Raw genomic sequence first — 4,413 nt, forward strand, 5'->3', positions numbered from 1 at the left:
CTTGGCGGGGATGCCGAAGGAGGGGACAAACATCTCTCCAAACACATTGGAGCTGAATGTGTTGGCCCACTGCACCAGGTCCCCTGAGGAGCTGAGGAGAGCTGACGTCTTCTCGGCCACAGCAGCAGTAGCAGCCGGTCCTGGTTCCACCGCGTCCAAAAACGATCCATAAAGCGGTTGTGATGGCAATGAAAGGACTCCAGGGACGTTGAACCTCGCCCACACCTGTGCTTCTTTATGTAATATAGTGAGAATCTAGTTCTATAGTTCTTCCCCAACAGATCTTAAAGGACGCACAAAGACGCTGGTATAGAAAAGATAAATCTTAATTTATTATGGCACAATAAATATAGTAAATATAAACAAAGAGGTAAGACCTGGTCATGGTTGCGCTACCTGCAACTCAATAGCAACCCACATCAATGCTTCAACGTCACACAAAAACACAGTCGCCCAAAATCTTATTCAATCAGTTCAGTTATTGCACAGCACTCAAAAGATGGCGATTCACAGCACAACAAGATATTTTAAGCAAATAGTAATACAAATGACAAACCACAGTAAACTTATTAGCATGAGCTACCATGAACATAGGTTAATGGACAACACGCGCTCTCGACCAGGCCCTAATAATTAGGACCCCCCATCCCAAAAGAAAAGAAGGAAATTAACTTCAAACCAAAATAGATATAATAATTAAGTTCCCACAGAAGCTTGGAGGTAAACTATACAGGGGAGAAAGCACACACACGTGGCGTGCTTCTGAGGCACAAACACTCAGAAGCACGCCACGTCTGGAACAGACCAAAAGCACACATAATTACACACAGCACACAGATAGAAGCATATCATCTTCAGCTAAACGTTCCCTGTACTATACAGTAAGTTAAACATAAAAAAAAAATCAATCATACATATGGCACACCATTTGTAATAAATATGCGGGAAATGTAAACAGAAGTATTGCTAAAGTGCAATTAGACTAACGAGTGGCTACCTTGCGCAATGAATCCCGACACGCCACGTCTTTGGGCAATGTACTTGCTCTCCGTAGCCCCAGTTTGCGGCGATGGGCCGATCAGTGTGAATGAACACGCTCGCTCGTCCAATTACGCATTAGACGCAGGTGGTGGGACTTCGGTCCAGCTCTCTAGCCTTAAGCTCCAGTGTGAGACCACGCCCATTCAACACACCACCCCCGCCATCAACCTCCTAAAGTCCCCCCGAGATCAAACCGGCTCCCCCTGTGGGGAGGGAGTGTATGTAACCGATGAATATTTAAATGTTTCCTAAGTCTATACTGAAACTAATAATTCACCCCGTCACATTTAGGCACACGCCTCCTTGGTGGTGGTGGTGCCGGTCTCTGTGTACAGCGACACACCTGGCAGACCCTGGATGCACTCGACGTGCCTCTTCTGAACCCGCCAGATGAACCCGGTCCAGGAGGGGAACCCCAAGCAGGCCCCTGCCTCTGTCCCCCATCAGCTCCTGCAGCAGGCGCTCCACCTGGCGGATGGTGGCCTCCTCTCCACGGGTCCTCCTCCTGCAGTACAGCGCCAACTGAGCCTTGGTGATTCGGGCTGTCCACCAGAGCCTCGGAGATGACGGGCACACCCTCCTTCCGAAGCTCCTCCCTCTTGGCCTGGCGCAGAAGGGCCACATCTGCAGGGTTCCCACTCAAACAGGCAGACGGAGAGCTTGGCCACGAAGACGGGGTACAGGGTGGTCAGTCGTGCATCCGGCCGCAAGCCGCCGAAGGAAGTGCCAGAGGTCTGGGGGGGCTCCTGACAGACCACAGGGAAGATACTGGGCCTGGTCGCAAAGTCGTTACACAGCTCCATGTAGCGGGTCGAACGCTGCAGCCACTCCCCGCCGTGGTTCTCCCGCAGCTGTTAGGCCAGGCGTGGGGAGCTGTTGGGCCAGGCGTGGGGAGCTGTTGGGCCAGGCGTGGGGAGCTGTTGGGCCAGGCGTGGGGAGCTGTTGGGCCAGGCGTGGGGAGCTGTTGGGCCAGGCGTGGGGAGCTGTTGGGCCAGGCGTGGGGAGCTGTTGGGCCAGGCGTGGGGAGCTGTTGGGCCAGGCGTGGGGAGCTGTTGGGCCAGGCGTGGGGAGCTGTTGGGCCAGGCGTGGGGAGCTGTTGGGCCAGGCGTGGGGAGCTGTTGGGCCAGGCGTGGGGAGCTGTTGGGCCAGGCGTGGGGAGCTGTTGGGCCAGGCGTGGGGAGCTGTTGCCGAGGGTCTTCTCCCGCAGCATCCGGATGACACGGATGGTCACACGCATACCTTCGTGGACAGGTAGAATTGTATCTTATTATTTAGTTCTGTTGGATAAAGAGTTTTCTATTGTCAAAATGTTATAAATATTTTTATCTAATATAGATATTCTATAGTGTTTTACAGGAGAGTCAAAATCAAATTACTGGCAGGATGAATTGAGCTACATAAAAATAGATTTGCTTTAGTGATCTGAACTCACTTGCAGGTCAATGAGGCAGAACTCCCCGCGGAGAGCCAGGCTCAGCTGGTCCAGGACGGTCTGGCTCGGGGACAGTAGTAGTAGTGGACAGGGTAGCTGGTAATGCAACCGGGGGAGTGGCACCTGAGGGTCTCCGGCTGAGGTGGAGGCTGAGGTGGAGGCTGAGGTAGCTGAGGTGGAGGCTGAGGTGGCTGAGGTGGAGGCTGAGGTGGAGGCTGAGGTAGCTGAGGTGGAGGCTGAGGTGGAGGCTGAGGTAGCTGAGGTGGAGGCTGAGGTGGAGGCTGAGGTGGAGGCTGAGGTGGAGGCTGAGGTGGCTGAGGTGGAGGCTGAGGTGGAGGCTGAGGTGGCTGAGGTGGAGGCTGAGGTGGAGGCTGAGGTAGCTGAGGTGGAGGCTGAGGTGGAGGCTGAGGTAGCTGAGGTGGAGGCTGAGGTAGCTGAGGTGGCTGAGGTAGCTGAGGTGGAGGCTGTAACCTAGGAGTCATCATATTTGGGATGGGACCGTTACCTTTACCTGCCTTTACACTTCAACTGGGTTTTTGGATTTTTGGTGCCGTTAAAGTAAATGAATAATCGTTTACTTCTTTAACGGCACCGACAATCCAAAAACACAGTCGAAACTAGATGGAAAATGTGTGTAGTTCAAAATGTGATGCAGCTTTTACTTCTTCGCCACCTACAGAGTTTGCTATGTACGATCATTCATAAACCCCATGTTATTTCACATAGACATTTGACCGAGGGAACCGGAGCCTTGGAGGCGGGACTTATTCTTCAGAGTTCTATAGCGCTACCTTTTTCAGAGCGTCACCTGTCCGTGACCTCACCTGTCTGCGATTGGCTTAGCGCTGGGTAAGAAAAGGACTTTGAAATGTGTGATTGGTGTTTTGTACGGAGAAGCAGCGATGTGATTGGTCAAAATCAGAAAAGATATTGGAAATGCAATGATTTTATTGGACAGTTCGATCAGTTCTTCTTCACAATCGATAAAGAAGACGGATCTGATCTAGGTAGCGCCACAGAGACATGAAGCTAGAATATCATGTGTGTTCTCCAAACCACCACATATTTGCTTTTCAGCTATGGCTAAGTTTGCACCAAATGTTCCTGTTGTGCGCTTCCAATGAGGTGCGTGTGTATTCAAAATAGCCCTGAGATTGTATTACACCCTGGTATGCTAGAATACCATCTAAGGAGAATGCCATGGGGCTCCAAACCAATGCCGGCCGACAGTAGGACATTTGGTGTGGATCAATCATAGAACAACTCCTTATTGCTATATTCTGTGAACATTCCACCAGAAGGGCTAGGTTAAAATTAGGTATCGCCCAACGTGGGGCTCGAACCCACGACCCTGAGATTAAGAGTCTCATGCTCTACCGACTGAGCTAGCCGGGCTGCTGATACAACTAACAGCATTGGGCAAAAAAAAAAAAAGTGTTAAATCAACTCGACATTAATGTCTTCAAATGTTGATAATAAATAACCATATTTCATGGCCCACTGATAAATCACATATGATTTAAATCCCAGGACATCCTCCCTCTCAGGGCCCACTGAATCATCACCTTTCAACTCTATACCAACCCAACCCTTGGCAATTGAAGTGCTTGGCAATTGTTTCTATGAATATTCTCACTGTACTGACAGTAATATATTTTTTCTCCTTCTTCTGAAAAATGTACTTATTGTAAGTCACTTTGGATAAAGGTGTCTGCAACAATCTGCAAAAATCAATGATATAAATTTTCAAAATACTATATTTTGTTTATTGTAGACCTTTTTACAGTGAATGTGACTGACCAACTAATTACATACTTCTCAGACTGGAGGAAGCTCAAGGTTGCAGTTGCCTGGTTTCTGCAAAAGACTCTAAATTAAGCCAAAGGACGAAGAAGCTGCAGGCCTCTGACGCAAACAACCAACCCACATGTACAGTTGGA

At 49.7% G+C, this 4,413-nt stretch overlaps 1 non-coding gene across 1 annotated transcript; it reads right to left on the bottom strand.

The window, feature by feature from the left end:
* Window positions 1–3,795: 3,795 nt before the first annotated feature.
* On the bottom strand, window positions 3,796–3,868 carry AC3HAE_039146 (transfer RNA lysine (anticodon CUU)). Its single transcript has one exon. It is a non-coding gene; the product is annotated as a tRNA-Lys (tRNA).
* Window positions 3,869–4,413: the final 545 nt, after the last annotated feature.

Source organism: Micromesistius poutassou, assembly GCF_964030765.1.
Source record: "Micromesistius poutassou genome assembly, chromosome: 23".
NCBI lineage: Eukaryota > Metazoa > Chordata > Actinopteri > Gadiformes > Gadidae > Micromesistius > Micromesistius poutassou.